This window comes from Scyliorhinus canicula, chromosome 9, assembly GCF_902713615.1.
Source record: "Scyliorhinus canicula chromosome 9, sScyCan1.1, whole genome shotgun sequence".
Classification (NCBI taxonomy): Eukaryota; Metazoa; Chordata; class Chondrichthyes; order Carcharhiniformes; family Scyliorhinidae; genus Scyliorhinus; species Scyliorhinus canicula.
The window spans coordinates 81,099,545-81,116,548 of record NC_052154.1 but is presented as its reverse complement, the minus strand read 5'-3'; positions in this window follow the sequence as shown (position 1 = coordinate 81,116,548).

Here is a 17,004-nt window from a genome sequence, read left to right as displayed (position 1 = left end):
AATGAATTGTTCATGATCCACGCAAAGGGGCAGGAGAGGAGACTGAAGGAGCTGCCGCTCAAGATGGTAGAGAGGAGCTTTCGGTACTTGCCAATGCAGCTGCCTCGGAAATGGGAGGCATTACACAGGCTCAACCTAACCCGGCTGGTGGAGCAAATGGAGGGGGAATTTAAAAGATGGGATATGCTCCCACTATCGCTGCCGGGGAGGGTGCAGACCGTGAAAATGACGATGCTCCCCAGACTTTTGTTTATCTTCCAGTGCCTCACCATCTTCATCCCTAAGGCCTTTTTCAAGCGGGTAAACAAGATTATTTTGGGCTTTGTATGGGTGAAGAAAATGTTGTTGGAGCACAGTTGGGGGGAGGGTGGGCTGGCGCTGCCGAACTTCTGCAACTACTGCTGAGCAGTGGATTAGGAAGTGGATAATAGGGGAGGGGTTGGCATTGGAGCGGATGGAGGCAGAGTCATGCAAAAGCACCAATTTGGCAGCACTGGTAACGGCACCTCTGCCATTCTTGCCAGCCTGTTACACCACTAGCCCAGTGGTAGTGGCGGCATTGAGGATCTGGGGGTAATGAAGGAGGTATAGGAAGGTGGAGGGTGCGTCAGTCTGGAACCCGGTTTGCAATAACCACAGGTTCGCGCCAGGCAGGATAGATGGCAGGTTCTGAAGTTGGCAGAGAGCAGGAATTAGACGGATGGGAGATCTATTCATAGACGGGAGTTTTCCCAGTCTGAAGGCGCTGGAGGATAAGTTCAAGCTGCCGTTGGGGACTGTTTTCAGATATTTACAAGTCCAGTACATTCTGAGGAAACAGGTGTTGGCTTTCCCGCTGATCCCGCCACGGAGGATACAGGACAGAGTAGTGGCCGGTACCTGGGTGGGGGAGGGGAAACTGTTGGATATCTAACAGGAGTTGTTGGAGGCGGAGGCGGTGGTGGAACTGAACGGCAAGTGGGAGGAGGAGCTTGGTGGGGAGTTAGAGGTGGGTCTGTGTGCGGACACCCTAAGCAGGGTTAATTCCTCGTCAACATGTGCCAGGCTCAGTCTAATACAGTTTAAGGTGGTACACCGGGCCCACATGACGGCGGCGAGGATGAGCACATTTTTTGGGGTAGAAGGTAGATGTGCAAGGTGTGCGGGAAACCCAGCAAACCATGTTGATGTGTTCTGGGCATGCCCGAAGCCTGGAGGATTCTGGCAGGGGTTTGCCAAGGCAATGTCCAAGGTGCTAGGTACGCGGGTGGTGATGAGTCCAGAGATAGCGATCTTTGGAGGGTCAGAAGACCTGGGAGTTCAGGGAGTGAAAAAGACCAACGTTCTGGCCTTTTCCTCCCTGGTAGCCCGGAGACGGATCCTGTTAATGTGGAGGGACTCGAAGACCCCAAGTGTGGAAACTTGGGTCAGTGTCATGGCTGGTTTTCTCAAGCTGGAGAAAATAAAGTTTGCCTTGAAGGGGGCAATGTTGGGGTTCTCCCAGAGGTGGCAGCCGTTCATTGACTTTCTCTGGGACAATTAAAATGTCAGCAGAAGCAGCATCCTGAAGGGGTGGGGGGGGGGGGGGGGTGTGGATAGGTGCAATATGGTTAAGGGATGTACAGAAGGGGTTGGGTGGGAAATGTCTAGTTTATCATGTTTATGTTTATGTTATTATGGTTTTGTTTGTTACTGTTATAACAATTTTCCAAATGCATCAATAAAAATAATTTAAAAAAAAGAACTGGCTAGGTCATAGAAGGCAGAGAGTAGCAATGGAAGGATGCTTTTCTGATTGGAAGGCTGTGACTAGTTGTGTTCCACAGGGATCAGTGCTGGGACCTTTGCTGTTCATAGTATATAACAATGATTTGGAGGAAAATGTAACTGGTCTGATTAGTAAGTTTGCGGACGACACAAAGGTTGGTGGAATTGCGAATAGCGATTAGCACTGTCAGAGGATACAGCAGGATTTAGATCATTTGGAGACTTATGCGGCGAGATGACAGATGGAGTTTAATCCGGCAAATGTGAGATAATGCATTTGGAAGATCGAATACAAGTAAGGAATATACAGTGAATGGTAGAACCCTCAAGTGTATTGACAGTCAGAGAGATCTTGGTGTACAGGTCCACAGGTCACTGAAAGGGGCAACACAGGTGGAGGACGTTTTGAAGAAGGCATATGGCATGCTTGCCTTCATTGGCTGGGGCATTGAGTATAAAAATTGGCAAGGCATGTTGGAGCTGTATTGTACCTTAGTTAGGCCACACTTGGAGGATAGTTAGGGTTAGAGTTAATTCTGGTCACCACACCACCAGAAGGATGTGAAGACTTTGGAGAGGGTGCAGAAGAGATTTATCAGGATGTTTCCTGGTGTGGAGGGCATTAGCTATGAGGAGAAGTTGAATAAACGCGGTTTGTTCTCACTGGAACGAAGGAGGTTGAGGTCTGCCAAATTATGAGGGTTATAGACAGAGTGGATAGTCAGAGACCTTTTCCCAGGGTAGAGGGGTCAATTTCTAGGGGGCATAGGTTTCAAGTGCAAGGGGCGAGGCTTAGAGGAGATGTACAAGGCATCTTTTTCACACAGAGGGTAGCGGGTGCCTAGAAATCGCTGCTGGAGGAGGTGGTGGAAGCTGGGACGACAGTGACATTTGAGGGGCATCTTGACAAATACATGAATAGGATGGGAATAGAGGGAAACGGACCCCGGAAGGGTAGAATATTTTAGTTTAGACGGGCAACATGGTCGGTGCAGGCTTGGAGGGCTGTGCTGTACTTTTCTTTGTTCTTTATTCTTTGTGCTTTAGAGTGAGTTGGGTGTGTTTTCCTCATGTTTAATTCCAGTGCTCAGTTAGATGTTGAGCCGCTGGTCGTGTTTTATTGTTGCTGCACTCATTTTGTGGCAGTTTGATACTATTGGGTGACTTGCTTGTTCAATTAGGACCACAGCTAAGAGACAAACACATTACTGTGGCGTTGAAAGGTCAACGCATTCAGGAGACAAGCTGAAGTGTTGGCGGGTGTTTTGCTGTTACTAACACACGTTGCTAAATATTGACATGGACGCGTGGGCCTGTAAAGCTAAATAAGGAACATGGCTCAATAGTTCATCTCTGCTGCAGCAGAATAGATTTAGATGGTGAGTGCAACAACCAGAAAATTAGCAAGTGTTGCATAGCAACGGTTCCAATGCCTCGAGATCAGTGTAATTGCAGCAAAGGCAATATCCTCATTAAATTCGGATGGTTTCTTGATATTTTCGCTTGTAATGCTGACGTATGCAGGCGGAATGGATTAGGAAGATAATGCCCGTGCTTTAGAAAGAAGAAAGAAAGAAAATCGCTTATTGTCACGAGGCTGGTATGGGAATTGAACCGTGCTGCTCGTCTGCCTTAAAAGCCAGCGATTTACCCCAGTGTGCTAAACCAGCCAGCTTTAGAGATACCAATGAAGGCAGGGTCACCAATGGAGGCACAATTCAAATTGGGCATGCTGAAGAAATCAGCATTGGATTACACAAATGCTATAGAGGTTTGTATGGCAAAATAAGAACATCGCCTCTTGCTGCAATGACACTGAGCCACGTGGCTCTGTACGTTCTTATTTCACACTTTGTAAATTTTTAGAGTTCCGGACTCAACTCAACTATTTTTGTGGTAGTTTGATACTATTGGGTACTTGTTCAATTCAGACCACAGCTAAGAGACAAACACATTACTGCGGCGTTGCAGTCACACATAGACCACAGCGGGTGAGGACGGTATATTTTCTTTCCTGAAGCATCCAGTATATTTTAGGTAGACTGATTTTGGTGTCCACTAAAATAGATTAAACTCTCAACAACATCGGACACATGCACGAACAGAAGTGGAAAGGTCAACGTATTCATGAGACAAGCTGAAGTGTTGGCGGGTGTTTTGCTGTTACTAACACACACATTGCTAAATATTGACACGGACGCCTGGGCCTGAAAAGCTAAATAAGGAACACGGTTCAATAGTCCATCTCTACTGCAGCAGAATAGATTTAGATGGTGAGTGCAACAACCTGAAAAATAGCATGTGTTGCATAGCCACGGTTCCTATTGTTATGGGAGCGGCGTTTTCAGAACCACAAAATGTATCGCGGAGTTCAACCAACCCTTTACTTCAAAGATAACACAGAAAATAATGCAACACTAAATAATCCCTCAAATGTTCCTTCAAACCTCCAAAAGACTTAACACCTTGAAACATAAACACATCACTTTAAAGACATTACTATTATGAGTTTAAATCACCCAAATGATTCAGAGATAGTCTTTCATGGCTGAGCTCACCGTAGATCCAACTTACTGCAAGCACAGACACACCCAAGCTCTTTTTCTTCATGCAGCTCTCAGCAAACCAGCCAGGCACTTTTCAGCTGCTCTCTCAAACTGAAACTAAAAGCATAAGTGAGCTCAGCTCAGCTACCCCCACCCTTTGACATCACTTCAGGAATATGAGCTGTTCCATTTCTTAAAGGTACATTGCCCAAACATCCATTTCTTAAAGGTACTCTCACATGACACCGCCCCCCAAGAACAAAACCCCATCAACTTCAAGATGGTTTCATTTTACACTTTTGCACCATCCACTAAGAAAGTACACAGTAAATATACTTTTTCGTTTCACAAACAAAAACACACGCAAACAGGCATAATAATGAAGTCCATATTTCCTGTTCTTCTTCCTCCAATGGAAATCCTTCTCGATTGACAGTCTCTTTGAACTAGAAAGTCAGTGCACGATCCGTCCATTCCTCTACGCCTCAGCAATTCTCTTGAAAGTAAGATACTTCAGTTCAATCTGATCACAGAGTCCCTTACAATTCTCCAATACAGGAACATCGGTTATCACAGCTTTCAGGCAGTCACATGCCTGTTGAAAGTCCGCTGTCCATTGAAATTTTTGATGTTTCTTCAGCAAGTCCATCAGTGGAGTAATCACGCCACAAAACATTTGCACAAAGGCTCGATCAAATCCATTCATGCTAAGAAATCTCATTATTTCCCTTCATCTTGAGGGTATCAGAAATTCGTCAAGGAAAGTGATTTCGGCTTCTCCAAATTCACTTTCGGCTAGGTTCATCACCAAACCTCCTCCTGAAGTTGATAGAAGAACTCCATACGATGTTTTAAATGTTCTTTCCACGTCTGGAAGTTGGAAATAAAATCAGATTGTCCCACTTTCTCAATGCAATCCTTCAAACATGGGATAGGGTAAGAGTCCGTTCTTGTAACTGCATTCACCTTTCGATAGTCCACACACAACGGTTGGGTACCGTCTGGTTCAGGTACCATCACTATGGGTGAGCTCCATTGGCTGCAACCCACTTCAATTATGCCATTTTTCAGCATACTCTCGATTTCTCTGCAGTGAGGTAATTCGATGCAGAGTGAGAGAAGGTACTTTTTCGGAGGTGCTTTTTAACCCTGGTAAATTTAGGTACTTTTTGAGTCATCAGTTAGCTGAGGTCTGCATAAAAGACAGACAGAAAGCGCACTCAGTAAGCTTGCGCTTTTCAGGGAGACACATCCGGAGTGAAGCACATCCAGAGTGGGAATTGCAACTTGGTAATTTGGTGCAGTGAGGTAATCAGGAAAGGTAAGTGGAAAATCTAATTCTGCTGTTTTTCAGTTAAAAGTGCAGTGTGTAGCTTAGTGTATGATTGGTTGAAGCTGCCCCCACATTAATTGCTGAGAGGCAGTTATCTGTCAGTCACCTGAGGCCTATTTAGGGGCACAAAGGGCACATTGTATTTTTCTCTTTGAAGTTTAGGTATTTTTTGAGTCATCGGTTAGCTGAGGTCTGCATAAAAGACAGACAGAAAGGGCACTCAGTAAGCTTGCGCTTTTCAAGGAGACACATCCGGAGTAAGCACACCCAGAGTGGGAATTGCAACTTGGTAATTTGGTGCAGTGAGGTAATTCGATGCAGAGTGAGGGAAGGTGCTTTTTCGGAGGTGCTTTTTAACCCTGGTAAGTGACTGTTAAGTTGTTTTTCTTTTCATTGTCTAATTTATTAATTTTTATTTTGAAATTGTAGTTGTATCAGTTAACTAGGGTTTAAGACATGGCAGGAGATCCCAGACCCGTGTCATGCTCCTCGTGTGCGATGTGGGAGCTCAGGGATATGTCCACTGTCCCTGGCTCCTTCACGTGCAAGAGGTGTGCTCAGTTCCAGCTCCTTTTAGACCGCTTGACGGCTCTGGAGCTGCGGATGGACTCACTTTGGAAAATCCGCGATGCTGAGGAGGTCGTGGATAGCACGTTTAGTGAGTTGGTCACACCGCAGGTGAAAGTTACTGAAGGAGATAGCAAATGCGTGACCAAAAGACAGAGCAAGAGTAGGAAGGCAGTGCAGGTGTCCCCTGCGGTCATCTCCCTTCAAAACAGATATACCGCTTTGGATACTGTTGGGGGAGATAGCTCACCAGGGGAAGGCAGCAGCAAGGTTCATGGCACCGTGGCTGGCTCTGCTGCACAGCAGGGCAGGAAGTAAAATGGCAGGGCTATAGTGATAGGGGACTCGATCGTAAAGGGAATAGACAGGCGGTTCTGTGGACGCAATTGAGACTCCAGGATGGTATGCTGCCTCCCTGGTGCAAGGGTCAAGGATGTCTCGGAGCGGCTGCAGGACATTCTCCGGGGGGGGGGGGGGGGGGTAGGGTGAACAGCCAGCTGTCGTGGTGCACATAGGCACCAACGATATAGGTAAAAAACGGGATGAGGTCCTACAAGCGGAATTCAGGGAGTTAGGAGTTAAACTATAAAGTAGGACCTCAAAGGTAGTAATCTCAGGATTGCTACCAGTGCCACGAGCTAGTCAGAGTAGGAATGTCAGGATAGATAGGATGAATGCATGGCTCGAGAGATGGTGCAAGAGGGAGGGATTCAAATTCCTGTGGCATTGGGACCGTTTCTGGGGGAGGTGGGACCAGTACAAACCGGACGGTCTGCACCTGGGCAGGACTGGAACCGATGTCCTGGGGGGGGGGGGGGGGGGGGGGTGTTTGCTAGAGCTGTTGGGGAGGGTTTAAACTAATGTTGCAGGGGCGTGGGAACCGATGCAGGCAGTTGGAAGGTACAGAAGCAAAAGGAAGTAAAAAAAACAACACAAATGTACTTTAGCTGAATGCTCGTCGTATTCGGAATAAAGTAAATGAGTTGATGGCACAAATCATCGTGAATGACTATGATTTAGTGGCCATTACTGAAACATGGTTAAAGGATGGTCACGACTGGGAGTTAAATATCCGAGGGTATCAAACTATTCGGAAGGACAGAGTGGATGGTAAGGGAGGTGGTGTTGCTCTGTAATTTAAGGATGACATCTGGGCAATAGTAAGGGATGACATCGGTGCTACGGAGGATAAGGTTGAATCCATTTGGGTGGAAACCAGGAATAGTAAGGCGAAAAAGTCACTGACAGAAGTAGTCTATCGGCCACCAAATAGTAACGTTATGGTGGGGCAGGCAATAAACAAAGAAATAACTGATGCATGTAGAAATGGTACAGCAGTTATCATGGGGGATTTTAATCTGCATGTCGATTGGTTTAACCAGGTCGGTCAAGGCAACCTTGAGGAGGAGTTTATAGAATGTATCCGCGATAATTTCCTAGAACAGTATGTAATGGAACCTACGAGGGAACAAGCAGTCCTAGATCTTGTCCTGTGTAATGAGACAGGATTGTTTCATGATCTCATAGTTAGGGATCCTCTCAGAAGGAGCGATCACAATATGGTGGAATTTAAAATACAGATGGAGGGCGAGAAAGTACAATCAAATACTAGTGTTTTGTGTCTAAACAAAGGAGATTACAATGGGATGAGTGAAGAACTAGCTAAGGTAGACTGGGAGCAAAGGCTTTATGGTGTACCAGTTGAGGAACAGTGGAGAAACTTCCAAGCGATTTTTCACAGTGCTCAGCAAAGGTTTATACCAACAAAAAGGAAGGACGGTAGAAAGAGGGAAAATCGACCTTGGCAAAGATTGGTGGGAGACTAGAGGACTGGGAAATCTTTAGGGGGCAACAGAAAGCTACTAAAAAGGTATAAAGAAGAGTAAGATAGAGTATGAGAGGAAACTTGCTCAGAATATAAAAACAGACAGTAAAAGTTTTCACAAATATATAAAACAAAAAAGAGTGGCTACGGTAAATATTGGTCCTTTAGGGGATGAGAAGGGAGTTTTAATAATGGGAGATGAGGAAATGGCTGAGGAACTGAACAGGTATTTTGGGTCGGTCTTCACAGTGGAAGACACAAATAATATGCCAGCGACTGATAGAAATGAGGCTATGACAGGTGAGGACCTTGAGAGGATTGTTATCACTAAGGAGGTAGTGATGGGCAAGCTAATGGGGCTAAAGGTAGACAAGTCTCCTGATGGAATGCATCCCAGAGTGCTAAAAGAGATGGCTATGGAAATTGCAGATGCACTAATGATGATTTACCACAATTCACTAGACTCTGGGGTGGTCCCGGTGGATTGGAAATTAGCAAACGTGACACCACTGTTTAAAAAAGGAGGTAGGCGCAGAGCAGGAAATTATAGGCCAGTGAGCTTAACTTCGGTAGTAGGGAAGATGCTGGAATCTATCATCAAGGAAGAAATAGCGAGGCATCTGGATAGAAATTGTCCCATTGGGCAGACGCAGCATGGGTTCATAAAGGGCAGGTCGTGCCTAACAAATTTAGTGGAATTTTTTGAGGATACTACCAATGCAGTAGATAACGGGGAGCCAATGGATGTGGTATATCTGGATTTCCAGAAAGCCCTTGACAAAGTGCCACACAAAAGGTTGCTGCATGAGATAAAGATGAATGGCATTAAGGGTAAAGTAGTAGCATGGATAGAGGATTGGTTAATTAATAGAATGCAAAGAGTGGGGATTAAGGGTGTTTCTCTGGTTGGCAATCAGTAGCTAGTCGTGTCCCTCAGGGATCCGTGTTGGGCCCACAATTGTTCACAATTTACATAGATGATTTGGAGTTGGGGACCAAGGGCAATGTGTCCAAGTTTGCAGATGACACTAAGATGAGTGGTAAAGCGAAAAGTGCAGAGGATACTGGAAGTCTGCAGAGGGATTTGGATAGGTTAAGTGAATGGGCTAGGGTCTGGCAGATGGAATAAAATGTTGACAAATGTGAGGTTATCCATTTTGGTAGCAATAACAGCAAACGGGATTATTATTTAAAAGATAAAATATTAAAGCATGCCGCTGTGCAGAGAGACCTGGTGCATGAGTCACTGAAAAGTGGTTTACAGGTGCAACAGGTGATTAAGAAGGCAAATGGAATTTTGTCTTTCATTGCTAGAGAGATGGAGTTTAAGACTAGGGAGGCTATGTTGCAATTGTATAAGGTGTTAGTGAGGCCACACCTGGAGTATTGTGTTCAGTTTTGGTCTCCTCACTTGAGAAAGGACATACTGGCACTGGGGGTTGTGCGGAGGAGATTCACTAGGTTAATCCCAGAGCTGAAGGGGTTGGATTATGAGGAGAGGTTGAGTAGTCTGGGACTGTACTCGTTGGAATTTAGAAGGATGAGGGGGGATCTTATACAAACATTTAAAATGATGAAGGGAATAGATAGGATAGATGCGGGCAGGTTGTTTCCACTGGCGGGTGAAAGCAGAACTAGGGGACATAGCCTCAAAATAAGGGGAAGTAGATTTAGGACTGAGTTTAAGAGGAACCAAAGGGTTGTGAATCTATGGAATTCCTTGCCCAGTGAAGCAGTTGAGGCTCCTTCATTAAATGTTTTTAAGGTAAAGATAGATAGTTTTTTGAAGAATAAAGGGATTAAATGTTATGGTGTTCGGGCCGGAAAGTGGAGCTGAGTCCACAAAAGATCAGCCATGATCTCATTGAATGGCGGAGCAGACCCGAGGGGCCAGATGGACTACTCCTGCTCCTAGTTCTTATGTTCTTATGTTCTCTGTTAACCTGTGCCAAGTTCAAAGGATTAAGTTTATATGGATATTGTTTGATAGGAACAGCATTTCCCACATCTACGTCATGTATAGCCACTTTAGTACTTCCCAATTTATCTCTACAAACTTGCCCATGTGATATCAATAAGTCTTTCAGGTCAGTGCGTTTTTCCTCTGGAAGGTAACTCACCAATTTATCCCAATTTTTATGAACATCCTCATTTTCCAATTTTATTTAAGGTATGTCAAATTCACAGTCATCTGGATTTGGTTCGTCACTTTGAGTTAGAATCATTAAAACTTCCTTTTTCTCCCCTTCCCTTACAAAGTACCTTTTAAGTATATTCACATAACACACTCGGTGAGTCTTCCTTCTATCTGGTGTTTTTAACCACATAATTGACCTCACTTAATTTCATTTCCATCTAATACGGTCCACAAAACCTAGCTTTTAAAGGCTCACCTACCACTGGTAACAACACTAAAACTTTATCCCCACTGACAAAACTACGAACTTTGGATTTCTTGTCCACTACCCGTTTCATCACATTTTGTGCAACTTTCAAGTGTTGTCCAGCCAATTCACCTACTCTATTTAATCATTCCCTAAAATTTGACACGTAATCCAATAGTGTAATTTCCGATTTCTCACCCACAAATTTTTCTTTAATCAACTTAAATGGTCCTCTTACCTCATGATCAAAAATTAGTTCAAAAGGACTAAATTTGGTAGACTCATTAGGTGTATCCCTAATTGCAAACAATACGAATGGAATTCCTTTATCCCAATCCTCTGGATAATCTTGACAACACGCCCTGAACATTGTCTTTAATGTCTGATGCCACCTTTCCAAACCTCCCTGCGATTCTGGATGATACGCAGTTGATTTAAATTGTTTTATTCCTAAACAATCCATAACTTATTTGAATAACTTTGAAGTAAAATTTGATCCTTGATCCGATTGAATTTCTGTCGGTAGTCCATATCTGGCAAATAATTCATGTAACTCCTCCACAATCCTTTTAGCTGTAATATTATGTACTGGAATGGCATTTGGCAACATAGTAGACACAACCATTATAGTCAAAATAATTAATTCCCACATTTTGTTTTAGGATGCGGCACAACACAATCAATTAGGACCCTCGTAAAAGGTTCCTCAAATGCTGGAATGGGTATTAAGGGCGCTGGTTTTATCACTGCTTGAGGTTTCCCTATCACTTGACATGTGTGACATGATTGACCAAATATAACTACATCTTTATGTTGTCCAGGCCAATAAAAATGTTTCTGGATTTTAGCTTGAGTTTTCCTGATTCCCAAATGACCTCCCATTGGTACCTCGTGTTGAACTTGCAACACCTCCTTTCTATACCCTACCGGCAATACTACTTGATGAACGTCTGCCCACTTTTCATCCGCCTGCATATGTACACGTCTCCATTTTCTCATCAAGACATCACTTTCACGGTAATAACACTCTGGTATTCACTCAGATTCCTCTTCCGTAAGTGCTTTCTGATATATCCGTTTTATTTCTACATCTTTCTGTTGTAACTCCACCAATTTTCCTGAACTGAAAATATCTGCCTCATCCTCCACCTGTTCTTATTCTTTTTCAACTATCTAATCAAAAAACGTTTCTGATAATTGCACTTCAACTTCACCTTCACTCTTTGATTTCTCCTCTTGTCTTAACCTGTGACTTTGCCACCGGGTTACTACACAATCCGGGAAAATCCCAGGATATTCGTCTTTCAACCCTTCAGTTGTCTGATGTTCCGCTGGCCTATCAACCACAGTAGGCATCACTCCCACCTACGATCCAGCTATATCATTACCCAAGATAAACTGTATTCCTGGACAAGATAGTTTCTCTATTACTCCTACTACCACTTCACCACTCTTCACTGGACTTTCCATTATATAATGGAACGCTACACCTCTCACTCTGAATTCCACATATCACCACCTTTTCTGGCAACATTCTTCCCAAACTACATAATTACTCATCTCTTACCATTGAAGATTGACTAGTCCCTGTATCTCTTAAAATTGTGACTTATTTACTTGCTCCTCCTGATACACATGAGTAAACTTTACCCACACAATTAAATTCTTTAAAGACGTCTGGCACCTTCTTAACAATTACTTCTTGAACAGGTTGTGCAATCATTTGCAGCTCCTTCGCTTCCCTTGGGCTTTCCTTTATCACTCCAACACATCCCACTGTCTTTTCCTGTTTTACCACATCAGCCTTCCCAGTGCTTTTCTTCAACCACCAACACTGTGACTTTACATGGCCTAGTTTATTACAGTGAAAACATTTGAAACTTTTCATTTCTTTTCTACCCTCCTGGATTTATTTTTTAATCTGAGGTACACTCTCTTTATTGTCTCCCATCAGATTACCTTTACGTTTACCACTTGGGTATTTCTCATGTCCCCAATTTCGATTCCTCACCGGCTGAAACTGATATCGGAAACCAATCTTTGATTTATGAACTATTTCATAATCATCTGCCATTTCTGCTGCTAATCTCGCAGTTTTAACCCTCTGTTCTTACACATAAGTTCTCACTACATCAGGAATTGAATTTTTAAACTCCTCCAAACGTATAATTTCTCTGAGAGCTTCATACGTTTGGTCTATTTTCAAAACCCTTATCCACCTATCAAAATTACTCTGTTTGAGCCTTTCAAACTCCATGTATGTAAGACCAAATTATTTCCTTAAATTTCTAAACCGTTGTCTATAAGCTTCAGGCACTAGCTCATATGCACTTAAGATGGATTTCTTCACCTCCTCATACGTTCTAGATACCTCCTCCGGTAGTGATGCAAACACTTCACTGGCTCTACCTACCAGCTTTGTTTGAATCGGTAATACCCGCATGTCCTATGGCCATTTCGTTTGTTTAGCTACCTTCTCAAATGAAATGAAAAAGGCTTCCACTTCCTTCTCGTCAAACTTTGGCAATGCTTGGACATATTTAAATAGATTCCCACCAAGCCTTCGACTATGGCGCTCCTTCTCACTATCCTCATCACTATCATCCAACTTTATGCCTGCCAATTATAATTGACTTTCACGTTTCATGGCCATTTCCTGAAGTTCAAACTCCCTCTCTTTATCTATTCCCATGATCTTTATCTCCCTTTCGTTTTCTTTCTGTTCTGCTAGGGCTATTCTTTCTTTTCTCCTCTCTTCTCTCTCCTTTTCTTTTTCCTCTCTCTCTCTCCCCCCCCCCCCCCTCTCTCTCTTCCTTTTTCATATCTCTCTCTCTCTGTCGTATTCAAGCCACTTTAATTCTTTCTCATGTTCCATTTGTTTAATTTGCAACTGAATTTGTGCCATTTCCAATGAGTCAGACTCTATCTCAGGCAACATTAAATGCTTAACAACCACCATAATTACCTCATCTTTTCGCATTTTGTCAGGTAATGTTAACTGCAATGTTTTTGCCGAATCTAACAGTCTGCATTTCGTCTCTATCCGTAAGGTACTGCGTGTGACATTCTTCACCCGAAAAACATCTGAGCCTCTGAAAGAGCCATTGTCCACAACACACTTAAACTAAAATACCACACCGGAAAAGCAACAATCCTTCACTGTCTTAAGTTCACAAAAGCCAATCCAATAGATAGACTTTTAACCCCCTTGAACCCCCAATTGTTATGGGAGCGGAGTTTTCAGAACCCCAAAATGTATCATGGAGTTCAACCAACCTCTCCCTTTAATGTATTGTTGCTTTTGAAGCACACGGCTTGGTCTCCAGGTGTGGTATTACAATTATGGACATGTGGGTTTTTAAACACAAAACAATGTTTATTCCATGAATTCAACTTACCCTTTTTAAATAAACATTAGATCCCTTAACACCCTTTACTTCAAAGATAACCCCGAAAATAATACAACACTAAATAATCCCTCAAAATGTTCCTTCAAACCTCCAAAAGACTTAACACCTTGAAACAGAAACACATCCGGTTAAAGACATTACTATTATGAGTTTAAATCACCCAAATGATTCAGAGATAGTCTTTCCTGGCAGGGATCACAGCAGATCCAGCTTACTGCAAACACAGACACACCAAGCTATTTTTCTTCATGCAACTCTCCGCAAACCAGCAAGGCACTTTTCAGCTGCTCTCTCAAACTGAAACTAAAAGCAGAAGTGAGCTCAACTCAGCTACCCCCACCCTCTGACATCACTTCAGTAATATGAGCTGCTCATTTTCTTAAACGTACATTGCCCAAACATCCATTTCTTAAAGGTACTCGCACATGACATTATGCCCTGAGATCAGTGTAATTGCAGCAAAGGCAATATCCTCATTAAAAGAGAATGGTTTCTTGCTATTTTTCGTTGTAATGCTAACGTAGACACGGGTAGAACGTGCAGACTCCGCACAGACAGTGACCCAGGCCGGGAATTGAACCTGGAACCCTAGACCTATAAGCAACTGTGCTAACCACTGTGCCACTGTGCTGCCCATCTTCTGACTATCTGTGGCCAGCAGTCACGTGCTGCGCAATTTGCTCAATGGCAGTTTCTGCTTACTAACACATTCCAAGTCACAACCCATCGGGTTGTTATTGCATTCTAATTGGCCTAAATGAAATAATGCCAATTCCTAATTGGCTTAAGAGGTGCGTGATCAATCTGTGATTGGTCTAGGTGAGCATGATCAGTTCCTAATTGGTTTCTTGAGGGTGATGATCATCTATTGACATCATCTCCCCCAGTCGGCTGACTGGCCCTCTAAGTTGTCAATTATTTTTGCTTAGATAAAATAATGTTTTGATATCGTCATTACATATTTATTCAGCCAGAGGATAATATGCTGTCATGCCCCATGATTGATATCTTGAGCCTACAGATCATTTGAAGGTCGCTGTTCCTCTTCTCCGTTGCAACGTGGAATGATTTACTTTACTGTTAAAACAAATAATGGAATGGTAAAGTTGTTTCTAACTTTAAAACTAACAACGAGGTTTACAGAATATAATATGAGATATATAGTGTTATGTATAGAATATTTTCATGTCTGCTTTTACTTGAAAATACGAAAGCATGCGATGCCTAATTGATATAAAGACTTCATTCAATAAAACGGGCGCTTATCAATGTGTTTGCGCTAAGACAACTGCTTTGCTAAAGTATTTTTTGTTGTACCTGTCGGTACTTGGTATAAGGCAATTAAACTTACATAATAGTTTGCCAAACATACAACGTTACAGAAGCCACGCAAAGCCTTGGAACGCTTGAAAGTGATTGGTGAGATAAATAGAACGCAACACATTCAACGACCATTTACTAACATTTAAAAGAACAAGAGTTACAAAAACTAATGGCATAGCTTGGATTTGGATTGAATTTGTTTATTGTCACGTGTACCGATGTACAGTGAAAAGTATTTTACTGGGAGCAGCTCAACAGATCATTCAGTACAAAAGAAAAGAAAATCAAAGAAAAAACATAATAGGGCAACACAAGATACACAACGTAAAGACATAACACCGGCATCTGCTGAAGCATAGAGATGTGGAGTGTTAATCATGGTAAGTCCATAAGAGGGTCGTTTAGGCATCTGGTAACAGAGGGGAAGAAGCTGTTTTTTAGTCTGTTCATGCGTGTTCTCAGACATTTGTATCTCCTGCCCAATGGAAGAAGTTGGAAGAGTGAGTAACCCGGGTGGGAGGGGTCTTTGATTATGCTGCCCGCTTTCCCCAGGCAGCAGGTGTAGATGGAGTCAATGGATGCAAGGCAGGTTCGTATGATGGACTGGGCTGTGCTCACGACCCTCTTGCTTCTTGTCGTCTTGGGCTGAGCAGTGGCATATCAGGCTATGATGCAGCCAGCTTTCTATACGTAGCAAATCAAATATAGTTATCAAGCGTGAAATGAAGCTACTTCCCCCTAAACATTAGAAGGTAAACTGCACTAATTTAATGCACAAGCCTGAATGTTTTAGTGCTTGCTGTTCTTGCAGAACAGGTAATTGATTTTACAGAACCAAGCTGATAACTTAATTTGCTAAGGACGTGTATAGTTCCTACCAGTGATTGTTCAACCTTGGCGTCCGACATCATTGTCCTTTGCCTTTTTTTTTACTTTGAGTGTGACACTGAGACCAAATCATGTGATCAGCCTGTGTCGCAGAATTCAGCATAAACCTCGTTGGGTTGGCATACTTCGATTGTGAGCAAAGTAAACAAAAACTAAGCATTAAATTGCCCTTTACCAGAGGTAACAAAGACGTGGATGAGGATTGGGAAGCACATCAGTTGGAGCAGCCACTGAATCTACCGGCAATATTACAAATTAGAAATAGATGGTGGTAATGATGGCATGGATTTCTGGTCAATAGTTCATTTCATAGCAGAATGGGAGAACAAGATTTCAGACATTTCTGATCAATCCAATTAAGGGGTGTTGCTATCTTTTAGTGGCTATAAATATGGTGGTTAATAAGGTTACTTTTCTTTATCTTAATTATGAATATGCTTTCAGAGTCGCCAGGTATCTCTTGATACTGCCACAAGGTCAATTGAATATAGATCAAAGAGCCAATACACCAGTTAGTTAGTTCAAAGTCAATGGTACTTTATTTACACACAGTATGGCTTACTCATGCAAAATAACACTACAGGCTAAACTATGTCTATCACTAACACCTATACTTAACTTTGGGTACCCACTTAGGTCAGAGGAATATTAGCCGTTGTTCGGATCTGAGGCTGTTGGGTTCGAAGAGATAGCAGGAGTATAGCTATGGTCGTCCGTCTGGTAGCGACCGTTGAACTTAAACTTACTGGCTTCTGGTGGTGCGGGTGGACGGGTCTCTCCAGTTCAGAGCAGGTTCCAAGACAGCAAACACATGGCAGGGTTCCTTCTTATACTTGCGGGCTTTGCGCGCTTTTAGGCGGGCCTTAAACTTGGGCCCAATCAATTGGGCATCTTCTCGATCACTGCCAACGATCTGAGGCAATAAATGGGCGGGTGTCTTGATGGCTGGGCGTGTCCTAAGTGGCCATTGGCCTTGCTTTGT